Source organism: Podarcis bocagei (genome assembly GCF_964188305.1).
Source record: "Podarcis bocagei genome assembly, chromosome: 12".
Lineage (NCBI taxonomy): Eukaryota > Metazoa > Chordata > Lepidosauria > Squamata > Lacertidae > Podarcis > Podarcis bocagei.
This window is the reverse complement of record NC_138137.1, coordinates 22,374,131-22,391,116: the sequence shown is the minus strand read 5'-3', so window position 1 is coordinate 22,391,116 and position 16,986 is coordinate 22,374,131. Positions and strand designations below refer to the sequence as shown.

Here is a 16,986-nt window from a genome sequence, read left to right as displayed (position 1 = left end):
AATGTCAAAATAAAGAAGAAATATAATTGCCAAAGTCCTCTCTTAAAAACATTATTACAGAAATACATGCAAAAGGAATGGACAAGATTAAAGTTCCATCCAAAGTAGCAACAAAAAACAAAAAAAGGCTACTGGAAAATTATTTTTACATCAGAATTTAAAAAAAATCAATGATCAATACCTATTAGCCTAACTACTCTGAATACCAAGGAATTCCTGTGATAATTTTAGTGTTTTAATTTTTAAACAGCAAAGAAAATTAAACCATTATGGTGACTCATGGGACATTTCCTAGAAAATGAGTGATTATTTTTACTGGTTTATAATGGCCTGCAAAATATTTTTCTACTTTTATGTAAAGCAATTAAACAAAATCATTACATAATACTAAAAAGGATATTGATATGTGATTTAGGAGCTACTATTCATTCAAAAATACAATCCTAAATAATTTAACTAGGGAATAAACCCTATTGAGCACAAATGGGTAAGCACGGACACATGTAAACATGTGCAGTGAGTTATAAGACCTGTTGTTTCACCTTCTCTAGACAAATAAATAAAAATTTACAACTTTATTGTAGCTGTAAAAATGTGGGTGGGGGAAAGCAGCTCAGGGTTCCTCAGTTAGCTGAGCAGGATGGGAGTCACAGAAGCACAGTTCCTTCCTCCATCGTTGGGATTTTATTTCTTTATTGTATTTATGTCAGACCACAACTGGGGCCTTTACTCAAAGCAACAAATGAATAATATTGCATGACTGGCATCCTTATTTGTTGCAAAAATCCACTGCTCCATTGGGACAGTCAAGCCTTTAGGGATGTACAGCCTCATCACCTATATTGGTACTAGAATTATTATTATTCTCTATCCTAAATATTTCTGTGAGTGTAGGCAATCTGTTGGAGCTAATGATGAAGACTAATATACTTTTAAATGGGATTTCTGAAAAAGTCTGTATTTAATGCCTTTCTTAAGAAAGATTAAGGTACAGCGTATGGTATATAACTCTTTCAATAAAGTAATTTAGCTCTGACCCTAGAATTATAGGCTGTAAAAGATCAAGGTGATTTACCTCAGCAATTTAGATCACCAAGGAAAAAAGGCCAATTTAAATCAATGATTTAAAGCAAAAATTTCCAATTATTATTTAGATACTTCCTAAATAAAAGTACATACTAATTGGCTGCTGTTACCATAAAAACACATTAATGGAAAACTGAATAGAGCCTTTATGCCATCTCAGAGGATACATTATAAGTTTCTATTCTTAGATAATGTAATGATCATGATCATGTCAAGCTGCATTAGAATTAACAGTACAAATGTCTAGATATAATTTCCAGGTGAAAGACCAATGGAAACATTGGTTTGGATCCATCTTTCCCCTTTCTAAGTAAAATACCCTTCTGTTTACAAGCAGAGAGCTCTGGTTTCCTAAAAAAACTCTTATCGGAGCGTTGAGGAACTTTCCAGAGTGTAATCAATGCACCATGGTGGACCACCACCATAAAAGGCAAAGGATGTATGAATGGAAGTACTTTCTATTTATATAAACAATCATGTTACATGGATCTATTTGTCCTTTTCCTGACAAACATCTCTGTCTACCTTCAGAACTTGCATACTTATAGTATTGATCCAGAGTAAGAGCTAGTTTTTTGCTAGCTTAAAGCAAACAACAACCACAAAACAAGATGGAATTTGTGGGCCAATGCCCAGCAGACTGGGGTGGGGGGGTGGAGGTCTACAAGGAGCGGAAATGCCACAATACCAGCTTGGGATCGAAACACTTACAACTTCACTGATTACAGATGTAAGTTGGCTTTGACATAGGCATTTGGTATGTATCCTGAATCAGCCAACCCTGTTGCTGGCTGATAACTCCATCGGGGTCGATCCTGGAATTAAGGAACCCCCCACCCCATGACGCAAATCAAATAGGGCAATCCCACAAGGTCTCAATTTGGGGGTACAGTGGTACCTTCATTGCCAAACTTAACCCGTTCCGGGAGTCCATTTGACTCCTGGAACGGTTCGAAAACCAAGGCACAAGTTCCGATTGGCTACAGGAGTTTCCTGCACTCAATTGGAAGCCGCGTTGGACGTTCAGCTTCTGTAAAATGTACACAAACCGGAACACTCACTTCTGGGTTTGCAGCGTTTGGGAGCCAATTTGTTCGCGAGCAAAGCTGTTCAACAACCAAGGTACCACTGTATTCTCTGGCTTGTTAGCCCCGTCTGGGCTTTTGGACAGAACCCTACCCTTGGACCCCTTTACTGGGGTAGCCTGAATTTGATACTAGATCAGAGGGTGGTGCACACCCACCCACTCACCCATGCACCCAACCCCTTAGCTTAGACTAAGTATCCAACCAAATGCCTTTTTTTTTCACCATAAGTTTTGACGCTTACTGTGAGGAAGGCAAAAAGCCCCCGACAGGGCCAATTTGTCTGCAGGCAAATTCCTCCCTGGCCCAAAATATTAATTTCACAGCATTAATTAATGCTGACTTATTAATTCCACAGCAAGGACATACATGTGCTATGCCCGCTTACCTCCGGGTAGAGCCAATAACATACAAGGTGGGAGGCTGGGATGTCCAATTCTGACTGCGTCTCATGCTTGCAGCACAGCAAGCTTTTATGCTGTGGTGGTGGACCTGAAAGAAGACTGGCTCCCACAGGTCCATCGCCAGACCATCATCCACCCAAGGGCCATAACTGGCCCATTTGAATTTAAAGATTTGACGGGCAACCAGCCAACCCCCCAACCGGATGTGTTCAACAGTGACATCAGTTGGCCACGCGGACTGTCAGCATCTGGGGTCAATAGGCCAGCTGGCTCAGCCCCAGCTGGATCGTCTCCCTCTCTGCGGAGATACATCGACCTCTGGCTCTGACGTAAATCAGCAACTCAAGCCTGCTGACTTGAGCACACTTTACTTAGCAGAGTAAACTGCACAACAGAAGAGGCTTGAGGCTGTAGATACATACTAAAACTATGGATTTATTGTACATAAATCAGGACAAAGAAACATGTCGCCTCTCCTTGCGGTCTTCTCAGATAGAGACTCAAAACAAAAGCAATACACAGAGCGGAAGTTCCGTTCACGGGACCCAGCAGTCTGTGCTGGAATATAAACAGACATGTGACATGTAACAATCCTGCATATCTGCAACAAAAGGTGGAATGGAATTTCCCAAAATGGACAAGACTTTTCTCCCCTGCCGCCTGTAAGTGGTCTTTTATTACACTCAACCTGCATAACACTTAGACCTTAGCTGAAAAGAACCTGATCTCCTTACAGAAACATATTCCTTAAGAAGTTTCCCCCACTAAAATTGAAGCCCAGCAAATTATTTCTTAGTGGACATATAACGGTAATAAATGCTTCCTGTTTCACAAAGATATGCTTACAGCATGATGTGTTCAATAAACTGTAGTATCACACAAATATTAAATATAGAAAACAAATACATTTTGTTTTATTCGTTCAATATATTTACAGTTCACTTTTCTACCACTAAAAAGCATGCACATATATATATATTACAATTGCAGAACTACAGTAGACTTACTGCAAATTTGTTTTTATTCTTATAAATATTGCAAGGTAATTGCAATTAGATATTTTACTAATCTACATATCATTTGAAAACTTATCTGTAACATGTTTTTCATAGTAATTAGTTCTATGGATTTGACTAAGCATTTGTATTATTTGTTTTTAAAAATATATTATTAAAATTGTTGGCAATTTGCCTTTCCTCTCGAAATCTCAGCAAACAAGGCATGTTAAAAGTAATATCATTAAACAATTGAAAGCACCCAATAAATGCCAATTAGCAACACAGATCATAGTAGCAGAAACATGAAGGCCACCTAATCAGGACCGACTGAAAGATCTTTTGACGAATGCCAACTGTGGCTGATGTTGAAAAACCAAAAAAGGAGGGCAACAAACCTTTCTAAGGATGAGATTCAACATCTCAATGGTATAGAAGAGGTGGCCCTGCCTTCACACCACCCTTTGTACTCTAAGGACTACAATTCTTATTATCCCTGGTGATTGGTCATACTGGCTGGGGTAAAAAATCACGTAGAGGGCGTTACATTGGCTATCTCTGTATAGTGGCAGAATTTCTGAATGAATTTCTGGACACTTTCCAAAAGAAGGCCCAATTATTACAACAGTCAAATCTAAATGCAACTTGGGCAAGAATCACCACAGCCAAGCCATTTTTATTATTGGAAATAGTTCTGAATCAAAAATTTTTAAAATCAGATTATTCAAGACAATGTATCTAAATACACTTTTACTAATTTGGAAAAATAATTGTTCTGCAGATGCCTATTACAAAAACATCTGGTGCTGAGAACAGAGAAAGATTTGCTTTTGACTGAATGTACATTAAAATTGTCACCTTACCTTTAATATCAAACAGATCACAGCAGTCTGAAATTCAATCTGGTGTCACACACACACACACACACACCACCACCACCACCACCACCACAACCACCACCACACTATGTATTAGATTTCCGCAATAAATAGATACTTGATTCAGCAAAGTAGTGCGTAAGTGCTTGGAAGTTTATTCTATACATATATAGTGAGGTCCTTTTTAAAATTTTACTACCTCAAGATTAAATAGTGAATTGGAACATGAAGAATTATTATGAAATTTCTGAAATCATAAGACTGTAATCCTAAACCTACTTATCTGGAAACAGAGAATTTTTCAATAACATCATGCTTCATAGGCGCTCAACCTAGGAACAATCTAGTGATATTACAAGTTTGATTCTGAAAGCTGCTAGGAATTCTGTTTCAAAAGGATTTATATAGTTTCCATAGAAGCACAATAATGTTCCTTAAAATAAGTTACTGATATATCTATTTAGAGCACAAAATGTATTCAAAAGAGCCATATACACAAATATCACAATTCGAGAGAAGAGAATTTATGTATTAAAGTTAAATTTGCTGCTTTTACCACCTCTTGCAGGTCCTCAGTGACAGTTCTACTTTCACTAATTAATGACTGAAACCTAAGACAGATTCTTGAAGAATGGGCCTGGTTGGCATAACTCTGTCAAAATAACTTCAGATCAGTAAATGTAGGCCAAGCTTTACAATTCCTGACAATGAGTGTGAAAAAGACAAATATGAGTAAAAATTGGGCCACCTATGAACAATTAGTAATAGAGATGGAGAACCAATGGAAGCTAAAGCCACATGAAGATGTAAAATGTATGGTGAATGATTGGCTGCATTATTGTCAAGTTAATGAAATGTTTAAAGAAGATAAAAACAAAAATGGATTTCGATATACAAAATCAAGATTTGAATTGGAATTATTAAATAACAGTTAAAATATTACCTAAAATGCATAAATTACTATTGGGATGGCATTTGAAAGATGAGGAAGTTAAATCGGTTATGATTCATTGGGCCAAAGATATTAGTTATAATATACAAATAGAGGATTGGGAAAAATTATGGAAAGAGGGAATAAAATTTACTGCTTGCAGTGCATTGAAAGAAAACATTATGAAAATGATGGACAGGTGGTATACCAGTGAAGTTAACTAAAATGTACAAAACAGATAACAAATGTTGGAAATGTAAAGAAAAGGAGGGTACTTGTTACCATATGTGGCGGGAATGTAGGAAAGTGAAGGACTTCTAGGAAATTTTATAATGAATCGAAAAAAATGTTGAAATATACATTTGTTAAAAAAACCAGAAGCCCTTCTACTGGGTACTGTGGGTACAGAAATTCATACGAATGATAAAAAAATGTTTTTATATGAGATAACTGCAGCAAGGATATTGTTAGCCCAAAGATGGAAGCAAGAAGAAATGTCAGCTAAGGAAGAGTGGCAAGAGAAATTGATGAACTATGCTGAGACCAGCAGGATCCGACTTTTCTAAAGGAATGGAAGAAGCTTTCGACGTATTTGCAAAGCTACTGTAACCAATTGACATCACTTGTAGGGTTAAAATAAGTTTTGTAAGGAGTAATATATAAATTATTGTGAAAAGAATTAAGAATAGGTATCAAGATTTGAATTTATTAGCAATAACTGTAGTAAAAAAATGCATAATTCGAATGGATTTTAGAAAACCATCAGCTGAGGATGAAGGAATTCTTAGCTGTGATAGCCAAAGACTTTGAAATGGTGTTTAAAAGGATTCAGTGGCGTAGCGTGGGTTGTCAGCACCCGGGGCAAGGCAAGTAATTTGCGCCCCCTAACCCCCCACGCTACGCCACTGGGGCAGAGAGCTGCGAGTGCGAGCGCCCCCCCCCCGATGTTGCGCCCGGTGCGGCCGGCCCCCCCTGCACCCCCCACGCTACGCCACTGAAAGGATGATATGCTGGAAAATATGTGTAAAAACCAATAAAAAATTATTCATTAAAAAAAGCAATGATACTTCTCATACATCTCATAGATTCCCTAACTGATCAGCATTGTGGGTTTAATGCTTGCTAGACTGTTCCATGTCTCTTCAAGCTCTGACCCCTGTTCTAACTTCAGGGATGCCTGTGAGAGCAAGACTTCTTCTGCTTAACTAGAAATTTCTCCTTGGCATGGCTAAAGGGTTGCCTTGTGAGCTATGCATTCTCACCTGGGCCAGTTGGGTACCATTCAGAAAAGTTAATTGTATCTGCAAACTGTAAAGGGCTCCCCACTTGATTTCCGAATCACTGCACAAACAAGCTGGTATTGGCAACGTCTGTGATCCTGCAGGCCTAGTGAAACACAGCTCTCACTACCTCATGACAGGTGGTCTCTCTTTTCCTTCTACTACCTTTCTCATTTTCCTAATTTGGGTCTCTTTCAATCCTTGTATTATCCAAACCCCAGTCATTTGCATTTGTACTTTTCGCTTGGTGCATATAGGCTTAAACTAATAGGCACTCTCTCTGCTCCATCTATTTCTAGTCTGTGTAGTAGCGTATGGTCCAAGCAGGATTAGTTTGGAAAGCCTGTGTAACTTGCTATTTTGCTTTGTTTACTGGCACTTCAAGACATCAAGCCATTTTACTCACTATCTGCCATTTTGTGTTAATATTTTAATTATAGTAACATTTGTGGTTCTTGCTAATTCCCACAGGAAAGCAAGGCAGTATTGGTGGTTTTAAATTGGCTGATTTAAAATGGCAATAACCTAGAGCAGTTGCTACTGTGGCAAACAATTAATTCCAGAGCAAAAAACACCCAAAGTGTTACTTTCGTGAGCATACGTGTACGTTATGGGTTTAAACGTAAGCAGTGCTTTTTTCTGGGGGGGACGAAGGAGGACACACACCCCTAAACATTTTGTGAATCTAAGTTTGGCCTCATTGAGGGGCAGTATTTCAATATGAGTAGGAAAATGAGAGTACCGCTAAACATTTTTCTTTTAGGAAAAAAGCACTGCTTTTAAGTGTGAATAGAGAGATATGCAGATCAGTTAACAGAGCCAGCAACATCACAATTTCAGACATCTGAAACAGAGTGCCTATATTTCTCTTGTATCAACCTTTTAAACTATTACATATTTATTTTAAACAAATGTTTCTGAAGCCCTACTCAGAAAGTGTAGTTTCTAAAGCCTGACATTTCTCAGAGACCTCTTCTTGAGTTGTCTGGGGACTAGCTTGTAGGGAAGGGGCAAGCCCCTTCTTCTCCCACCTCTCCCCATGTTCCACTGCTTAAAGACATTATTCCACAGCCTGACTTTGAGCCCAGCGGAGCTGAGCTGCAGAGGGCGGAGGGAGATAATGCAGGGAAGAGTTTCACTCCCCTATCCCACATACTCTGTTTAGTGTGAAATGCTAAGTCTATTCTTTATAGCTAAGCCGGCAAGCTTGTACTTAGTAAACATGCATGATCCTAATCAGCACTTCATTGCTAGGGAAAGAAGAATGCTAATTACCATAGCAGAAACACATTCCTCTATATGGCTCAGTATTGCCTACACTGATTGCAGTCTCTCTTCGGGTTTTCAGACAGCAGCCTTTCCCAGCCCAAACTGGAGATGTCAAGCATTGGAACCCAAGGCCTTTTGCACACAGAGAATGTGCTCAGCTACAGCTCTTCCTGCGCAGGCTGTTCATATGTACTTTCCTATATCACACAGAACACCTTCCTATATGACTGGGACGATAAAATTACACCAGGAAAAGCCCACAAAGAGACGGCAGAAAATGATAAATTTCGTATACAGGAGGAGGCTGAAGAGAGAATTTATAGGAATCACTGAATAATCAGCACCTGCAAAACCTTCTGAAGTCATTTTACAAAGAAGAGAAAAGAAAGAAAGAGAAGGGAAGGGGGGGAACCCTCAATGTGAATATTCTTTTGAAGTGTTTGACTGTATCCTCTAAACAAGGAAGTTCTTATGCAGGGCAAACAAAAGGATGCACACAGGCCTGGGTGTTCTATGTGTCATAGCCTTTAGATTTGCAAGTGAACAATCCCTACTCGGAAAGTGTCTTGTTTTTAGCAACCTCCACATGGATATGATGGGCATTAACTCCCTTAGTCTCCACTACATACAGCAAGAAAAGTCATCAAGGACTGTGCTTCTTTCTTATTCACCTACCAAGCTTCTTTCATAATTCACTACCAGCCATCTGTCATTGAGGAAGTGTTTCCTTTAGATATAGGGAAAAAATGCACAATTTGACACATTTTAGATAGTGCAAAGCAAGCATGTTTTCTTTCATAAACTGTATCAGATTATAGATCATTAAAATGGAATGATGCAAATATAAAAAAAACTGCCTAATGCTATGAAGTTGATCAGCTGGATTCCAAAGTGATGTGCATGAGCTCATGTCACCAAATGACTTGTCGCTAGTTACTAGCAAATCTAGTGATTATGAAGTGCCGTTAATTTCCGTTCCATTTACTAAAAAATCTAGTCTTTTGAATACTGTAAGTCTGATCTTTAATACAAAATAGAGTCACATTGGGCTTTAAATAAGTTAATTAAGTATTAAAAATCAATCATGTGGAAGTCTTAATATTTAATATTGTTAGATTGTGTATCAAAGTGGTTTTATTATTTATTTACTCAAAACCTTTCCAGAATACTTCATTTTGCATCAGGGGGTCTGTATCTCACAAGATAAATGCATTTACAATGCCAAATAAATTATATATAAAACCATTTGTCTTAATACATGTCATTCAATATTAAATATCACCCATTGGTACCACCCTGAAACCTTAATCCATTTTTACCAACCACACATTTGTATTATTCAAATGTTGTCTATTAAATAGTTGTCTCTGGAGCTATAGAACAGAAGTGCATACCCTAAGAACTATCATCATAGGAGTTTTAAAACACTGCCTGCAGATTTAACTCTACATTCTTTTGTGTCTTACCAGCACTTAACACAAAGCATATAAACTTTGTGGTGAATTAAAATGTCAGGCATGAAAGATAAAATGAGTAGCTTTGAATAATCGGGACGGTGGGGGCGGGGAGAACATAACTATAGAAGCTCTGGTATGGATTTTAAAATTTTGGAATTACAGTTAAAAGGAGGGAATCTAGATAAAATAATCCTGAAACTTTTAGAGCATATCAGCTTCTGAAGGCCTCCTGACCATAGCCGTCAACGTTTCCCTTTTTTAAAGGGAAATTCCCTTATTCCGAATAGGATTCCTCGCAAGAAAAGGAGAAAGTTGACAGCTATGCTCCTGACCACCCGGCATTTTCAGCATATCCTTATTGTAAAAATATGTACTAGCGCTCCTCTTTCAGTACGCATTATGGATCGAATAACCATGCCATCCATTGTCCCACAGTAAATGGGGAAGTGGATGTTGCTGGTTCACTTGTGAGGTGCTTGTCTCTCCTGCTAAACATATCACAATATTAAAAATATTGAGAAGGAGCAAACTTCTGTCTCAGTCTTATGTTTGCATATTCCAGAATCCCTCTTCTCTGGAGACTCCAGCTCTGAATCAATCTTTTAAGAAAGACCACTCCACTAGCTGCCTCCAATAAAGGGTTTTGCCTGGCACAATTCCTGTGACAGAAGGACCAGAGTTACCCAGGAATGCTCTTCAAGTCCTAGGAAAGAAAGCACCCCAAAATTCTGTGAGTCAAAATCTTGATTAAATAGAGTGACATGAGCAGGACCTTAACTGGATAATTCCCCTCCACACAACCACAACTACCAAAAGCATTCCAACTTATCATGTATACATTGTAACACTTCTCTTTCTGAAAAAGAGAATGTACCCAGAACAAACTCGTCAGTATCCTTCCAAGCAGGAGAAGCCAACTCTAAATTTGAGGGCCTGATCTAGTCCCCAATTGAAATTTTCTAGCCTATTTAAACATTGACCAAATCCAGACTTGTTTAGATTCAGCAAGGTGGCATTGAATGTACCTTCATATCACACACTGATGAACCTGATTAAAATAACTTCCGTTTAGATTGTCTGGTATGATTACGCCACCTTATCAATATTGAGCTTCCTAAACTGCAAAAAAAAGAAAAGAAAAGAAAATATACCTTTAACTCCCATGTCTCTCATCTCTCCCATTCCTTTCACACTTTGTTGTCTTCCTACTACAATCAAACTATCTAAATTTAGACTTAAGGTTCATGAGGGCATGACCTGTTCATTTATGGTGCTCTGTAAAGCACCATGCAGGCAGTTGTGAAAAAATTCAGAATTCTTTTCGATTTTTACTTTGGGTAACAAGCACCATGCAGTGATTTGCAAAATGATTTTATAATATTTATTTCATTATTTACTATCCTTTTGATTTACTCTACAGTTGTGTTTTCTCTTCTCACAATTGTAAAAAGGTAAAGGTACCCCTGACTGTTAGGTCCAGCCGACGACGACTCTGGGGTTGTGGCGCTCATCTCGCTCTATAGGCCGAGCAGTGGCGTAGCGTGGGGGGTGCAGGGGGGCCCGGCCGCACCGGGCGCAACATCTGGGGGTTAGGGTTAGGGGGCACAAATCCACGGGTTAGGGGGTGCAAATTACTTGCCTTGCCCCGGGTGCTGACAACCCACGCTATGCCACTGAGGCCGAGGGATCCGGTGTTTGTCCACAGACAGCTTCTGGGTCATGTGGCCAGCATGACTAAGCAGCTTCTGGCGAACCAGAGCAGCGCACGGAAACACTGTTTACCTTCCCACCGGAGTGCTACTTATTTATCTACTTGCACTTTGACATGCTTTCGAACTGCTAGGTAGGTAGGAGCTAGGACCGAACAATGGGAGCTCACCCCGTCGCAGGGATTTGAACTGCTGATCTTATGATCGGCAAGCCCTTGGCTCTGTGGTTTAGATGTAAATCTACATAAAATCATGATTTAAGAACCTGCTTGAATTTATGTGGATTTTAAATTTTTGCTAGAGTAGCAGAAAGTCACCAGGCATTGTGCATTTTTGTTTGGAAAAAGCTTTGGAGGCCACTTGATATCTCAGTGAGAGAACTTTTAAAGCTTCTGCATTTCTAAAGAACAAATAGATCTGCAAACCCACAATGCAGAGCAAACAAGCACATCTTGTCTTCTCCACCTCAGACAGCAAACAACTCTCTATAACTTCTAATGCAGATAGGCAGTTTGTTCTTCAGTACTGATTTTTATGGAATCTTTGCTTTGTTGTTATTTGTGCACAACAAATACAAGACAGTAATTTCATTTTTTTCCACTGAACATTAAGAAGAGTTTAAGAAGAACATCTGGCTTTTTATTTTATATAAATCTTGTAGCACCTTGTGACTAATCTTTTAAGCCCATTTTATTAAAAAAAATACAAGAGATGTAAACAAGTGATAGTCGTAAATCTCCTTGGTTTATTTTTTCTTTTGTTTTTAGGAAAGCTGTTGAAGTTTGCTTTATCATTTCAATTTTACTACCATTCTCGTTCTCAAAACTACTACTGGGCCATCAAAAAGTGAGGTTTCTTAATTTTATCTACACAGGCCACTCCCGTCTGTGGCTCTATGCTCAATCAATGTGCAAAAGTTACATTTTGCCCAGAGAAGAACAACATGATTTATGAGTTGTGATTGGTGCATTCTTTATGTCCCTTAACATTTACAACCCTCAAGACAAAAAGAATCAGGAAACTAAGAGGCCAAACTTATTCTTGAAGGAAATGGTAATGCAGTAGTAACTACTAGCATGATGTTAGGCACACATTACTAAGTTATGTATGTTAAATCCACATTGTCCCCCTTTTAAAAAATTGAGTATGGGTGTTATGTGATCTCGAATGTACATAAATTATAGAGATTCCTGCCTTTTAACAAAATTAAGATGTTGAAAATCATGGCTGGAGCCAGAAGCATTTGGGTGGCCTTCGGCCTGATGCAGCATGGCTCTTTTTTTGAGCTTGCTTCACCATCTCTCTGCCCCTCACTGAAGATGTATGGGGAGGGTTGTTTTGGCCCTTGTAACCAGCCAGTGGGCCGGTGGCAACAGCAGAAAAGCTAGATTAGCCTGGTCCTAACTAGATAAAAACCCTTTCTACTTTTTTCTGGTATTGCCAAACAACTTCCCTTCTTCTCCGCCTCCCCAAACCTATCGTTTGAATTGCAAGTCTGAAGGTGCTTTGCTTGTGTAGATATATATGTCTTCTAATTAGTGTCGATGCCATAGAAAATAGCTATTGTGACAGGTGGAAGGTCTCACTCCCAGTCCCCAGTTTGGGAAGGGCGTTGGGAAGTCTTCACAACTTTCATATGTGCTGTAAGCTGCTCAGAGTGGCTGTGGAAACCCAGCCAGATGGGTGGAGTATTAATGAGGATAATGATTAACAAGGGAAAGCAGTTCCGCCAGGGAAAGTAAGCAATACAGCCTCATGCATTTAAGGGCAACAGCTAGCCAGTGAAAACCTGGAAATGGTTACAGGTGAGGGAAGCCACTTAGGTGCAGCAAAGACCAACAATGACAGAACCCAATTCTACTGGCATGTTTAGCATGCGAGTACAAAAGACAGGAGCCAAGGGACTAATACATCTAATTTCCTCACTAAAACCTTCTCCCTCCAGCTAGGTCCTACAGCAGGCAAGGATAAGAACAGGGTTTGTCACAGGGGTCTTCAGCCCAGGGAGTCATTTTGGTGATGCTAATGCAGCAAAAACAATGTGGGAGACAGCACTTATGGGTTCCTGCTCTCTGCAGTCACTGTGATTCTCCAGTGGTTTCACTTTACCACTGGAGGTGCACTCCACTGTCTCCTGAGACAGATGGATGCTAAAACACACCCCCCGAAATTTTATTTATTTATTTAACCTAAGAACCTCATGTTAACGTATTGTCCTTATGTGAAATTCCAACTACACATGATCACGACTTACTGGGAGTTTGAATACCAACGAAGTCTGCCTCCTTGGCTTGGTTTATACATCTTGAGTAGAAAAGTCTTTCTAAATGTCAACCCGCAACGTTATAAAATTATACAGAAGGAGAAGGAAACAGGGTTTACAGTGCATATAAATATGATAGTGTATTAGCCTGCATTTAATTACCAGTTCAAACAACAACCTGATCTAACCTTTGACAAGTAAAATAAATGTTCTGAATAATTTAACCAAAGCAAACATTTGCTGTTAATGCTGGCTAATTATAGTAAGAGTTGGAGGGAGAAGGAAGGAAGGAAAATGAGTGAAATGATAATTTATACACTTGTACTGCAGTTGCCACAACTATTTCTTGAAGCCTTTGAATTTTTTTTTCCTTGTGATGTTTGTATTAAGCAACAATTTAGAGATATACTTTCCTTCCTTTCCTGTACAAAGTACAAGAATATCCTCTTGAATTGCATAAATAGATGAGAACCAAGAAAGTAGGTTAAGTATGCATTATTGCTTCCTAGAAAGCTTATTTTCTTTGGTAATTAAGGAATCAACTCCAGCTCTCATTTCACTGTGTTTTATTCTGTAAAAGACTTTGTAGTTGATAGTTTTTTCCTCAAATAATGTATGGAATATTTCTTCAATAACTTATGAAACTAAAGATGCCCTCATCCTCAATTTCCATTGCTTAATACAATTTATTTGCTGAAAAGGATTGTGTCCTATTACCCAGAACGCTGATGTAGCCAAAACTATTAATTAATTTTAAACCATGTGAATATATGCAGTTTCCTTATAGAGAAGCAGACTATGCTTCTATCCACAGGAAGTAGCGGCAAAAAACAATGGCGTGGGGGAAAAGTGATATTTATTATTCCAATGCATTTCAGACCCTACTGGCCTTTCTTCTGGGAAATTCAGAGAAATAAAGATTCAACATTTAAGGTGTTCTATCTTATGCTATTTAACCAGCCCGGTCTATACAATGTCTAACACTGGGTTCTCAAGTAGAGGGTTTTCCCAGCATCAATTACTTGAGATTCTTTAAGAGCTGATTGAGCCAGGGAGTTCACAAATACAAAGCAGAACTTTACCACTGAATTACGACTCTTCCCCTCTTATCTGTATCATCTTCTTTATAATAATGGCTATGCACTAAGACACAGAATTCAGTATCCTCTGTTTCTCAGCTTTCATTTTTTAAGATGTTTCAACCTGTAAGCTAAGGTAGTCTTGACTTGAAAATGTATGCTCTACATCAGGCGCAGCAGGAAAGTAGCTACTGAGTGCAATTTTTAATGTGTACTTGTAGCCTACATTTTTCTGCTACTCCTCATAATTAAAGGATTAACATGGACAATGGAATATAAGCAACTTTTTGAAAAGTTGCTTAAATGTGAATAATTCAAACAGGTAACAGAATTTTGCTTAACTTAAGGATCAGGTCACTTTGGAGCAGATTTTAATACATTTTTAGTGCAGAGTACATATCACAACCTGACAATTTTGAGTCAGGAATATGGGAAACTTAAAATTTACATTTACAGTATGCCCTATCACAAGGGCTCAGTGATAATGACAGAGTAAAAACATTTTTTGCTCTTTAAGACTCACTTTTTCCCTCCTAAAAAGTAAGGGGAAATGTGTGTGCATCTTATGGAGCGAATGCAGGCTGTGCAGCTATCCCAGAAGCCAGAACAGCAAGAGGGATTGCTGCTTTCACTGTGCAGCAATCCCTCTTGCTGTTCTGGCTTCTGAGATTCAGATTCCCCCCCCCCTTGTTTTCCTCCTCCAAAAACTAGGTGCGTCTTGTGGTCTGATGCGTCTTATAGAGCGAAAAATACGATACCTATTTTTTCCTAAATTAATTGGAATCATCCAAATGCAGAAAACCATTGTTTGAAGTCTTACTATTTGTAGACAAATCTCCCTTTCTTTAGCTCAGACTTTTTACTCAAAATTTTGGGTACAGTAGTCACTAAGGGAAGAAGCTCCATTAATTAGTGTCACCTTGCCGCCTGGGAATCAGAGGCGGAGCTGCTCCAGCACCCGGAGTGGCGCACATGCTGGCTAGCTTCCGGCGGGGGTAGGACAAGTGTCCCGGGGGCACTGCCCATGGCGAGCATCCCAGATGGGCAGGGTGGCAATGTCAAACCCCCCCACCATGGATGACACCCAGGGTGGCATCCCTGATGGGGGGGTTGTCAGATGGCCCCCATTTTGATAAAGATCATGGACTTGCATGTGCCTGGATGAAGCTTACTGGTTCAGTTGGGTCTCTGACTCTAATGGTTAGTATTAGGGTGAAGCAAGTTAGCTTTGTTATTTTCTGTTTTGTACTCATTTCCAAATGTATCCTTACACTTTTAGTCTTTTTCTTAACTGTCTTTTTATTGGTAAATGGTTCTTATGTCTATGCTTATAACCTCCTTAATAAAGTATCACATTTATTCTGGTGCAGTTTTGGTCCTAAATCTGATACCTGGATGCTTGGTGTACTGGGTAATTTGTGGGTTTGGAGCTCAAAAGACAGAGAGTGGACTGTTCAACTCGGGTCTTTGTGAATCCGAAGGATGTCCAGAAACAGCCTGAGTTTCCACTGGCCCAGGATGAGGGACTAACAGGGTCTGGATACAACACTCCTTGAAGGGGTTTTTTATATGTTGACAGCACTGGGATGAGAAGCCTTTATCAATGGCAGTAAAGTATTTCTGAAAACAATACCATTTGCCATTTACACAGAAACTGTGACCAGTACTAGCCTGTTACGATTGGCTGCCAACTGATTTAAAATGCACCCTTTCAAGTAAAATGGAAGGATAAGGGTCTAGACTATCTATAAAATAATGTGCAGTTTCTAGACCAATATTCTTAGAGGATTTGTTGTGTGTATTTCATAATAAAACATATTTTATATAACAACAACAACCAGGACAACAACAACAACAGAGCAATGTTAACTTGGAAAGCAGACTGCAAAATATTAAAGACATTTTCTGAGTACTCTTCAAAGAAGGAATCTGTCCAGATCTCATGCAAGCTAGTTTCAATACTCTAACATTAATTTATGTACATATATATTAATGAAGAGGACATGTTAATCCCCCAGTGTCTATATCTGTGAGGCATCTTAGCTCTTACTTCCTTCACTGTCACTCTTGTGTAAGTAACATACTGTGGCAACATATGAATAGTTCATAGTTCCAGCAATGAATGAATGAATGATGGCTTAAACCCTAAGTAGCAATTAAGGGTTCTGTTTCTTTACTGATCAGCTGCTGCATAGTTAGAGCAAACAAGTGTGTTTCCTGATATACACAGTTGTCAGTTAGCGTGTGTGTGAGAGTGGGGAATCATCATCCAGTTATATCTACAAGCTCCATTTCTTGTGGGTGATTATTCTAGTGAAGAAACACATTACAAGCCAAAGGCATGGAAGAGATGAGAAAGGACGTAGGGAGAGAGGGATGTATCACAGGCAAATAATGTTCTATACAGAGACTCCCAACATTTCCACTTCCACTTCTTCAAAACCGAGGCACTAACATATGGAAACACCTTGAGGCACACTAGCAGGTTGATTTTGCTTCCTATGACTTGGTTGAATGTAGACTGGCCTCTGGGTAAATTATGATGAAACC

At 39.0% G+C, this 16,986-nt stretch overlaps 1 protein-coding gene across 10 annotated transcripts in view; it reads right to left on the bottom strand.

Annotated features, from left to right (window-relative positions):
- Positions 1-16,986, bottom strand: part of TBC1D5 (TBC1 domain family member 5) — a 249,079-nt gene that overhangs the window by 162,124 nt on the left and 69,969 nt on the right. The window lies entirely within an intron of this gene.